The sequence below is a fragment of the Arachis ipaensis genome, chromosome B01 (genome assembly GCF_000816755.2).
Source record: "Arachis ipaensis cultivar K30076 chromosome B01, Araip1.1, whole genome shotgun sequence".
In the NCBI taxonomy this organism is placed as follows: domain Eukaryota; kingdom Viridiplantae; phylum Streptophyta; class Magnoliopsida; order Fabales; family Fabaceae; genus Arachis; species Arachis ipaensis.
Window position 1 is genome coordinate 12,604,343 of NC_029785.2, and position 1,128 is coordinate 12,605,470.

At 22.8% G+C, this 1,128-nt stretch overlaps 1 protein-coding gene across 1 annotated transcript in view; it reads right to left on the bottom strand.

Annotated features, from left to right (window-relative positions):
• Nucleotides 1–1,128, bottom strand: part of LOC107625271 (cytochrome P450 84A1) — a 3,736-nt gene that overhangs the window by 933 nt on the left and 1,675 nt on the right. The window lies entirely within an intron of this gene.

The window sequence follows — 1,128 nt, forward strand, 5'->3', positions numbered from 1 at the left end:
ATTTTAACTAAATAAAATTAAAAAATAGTTTTTCGTAATAATAAAATTTTTTAAAAATCTCCTACTCAGAATAATTTCTAAATAAAATCTCTTTAAAATAATCTCATTATTATCACAAATAAAAGTAATCACAGAAAAGTATAATTCTAACACTTACTTTGAAAAACATATCCCATATAATGTTTATACTTTATACCATTGTTTCTTCCACCCCCACCCACCCCCGGCGGGCGGCCCTATTTTTAATCTTCTTTCCTTTTGACCCATGGATTTTGTATATCCTTAATTAATATAAAACTACGTATTTTGAGTGAAATAAATCTATACTTAAAAATTGCGTGTGCTACATCATAATCTAACATAAAGTAATTGAGCACGAGCTCTTTGTGTTGAAATGAAACGTTCCTATTTTTTTAATTAGTGTAATTAAGTATCTTTTAAATATTGGTCTTTATTTAATTTTAAAAAAATAAAAAATAATAAATAAATAAATTTTCTAATTTTTTAATCAACTAATACATAAAAATAAATATTTAAATTAATTAAATAATAATGAATTTTTAAAAAAACTGATTAAATTAAAAGACAACTAGCATTTTTCTCTTACTTATATGTTCATTCCTTCCTATGTACTTCTTTTCATCCATCTTTCAATAAGTCATTTACAATTATATATATTAAACTAAGCAAGTTTCATAAAATTGATCGATTTTCCGACAAAATTTTCATTGGTTCTACAAATTATTAAATGCGATCATCGTTGACGTTTTACTTAAATTGAGTCCTGCTCGGATGTTACATAAAGACTGGAAAAAGACCTCTCTATTCAAGCAACAACCTTAATTTATTTAGTCAGCATCATGCCATTTAATGGTATTTAGAATGAATTTTTTTTTAAATTTTTGACTATTTATTTCAAGAATAAAATATCTTTTCACAATCCAAAAATTTTTAATCAATTCTGAATCATCCAAGTAACTAATTTAAGCAATCTTTATAAAAATAAATTATCGATGTGTGGGCCATTTAGATTAATAATAAAAACTGATTTGACTAAGTATTTAAATAATTAAAAATTAATTAAAAACTTTTAAATTATAAAAATATACTTTATTTTTTTTGGACAGA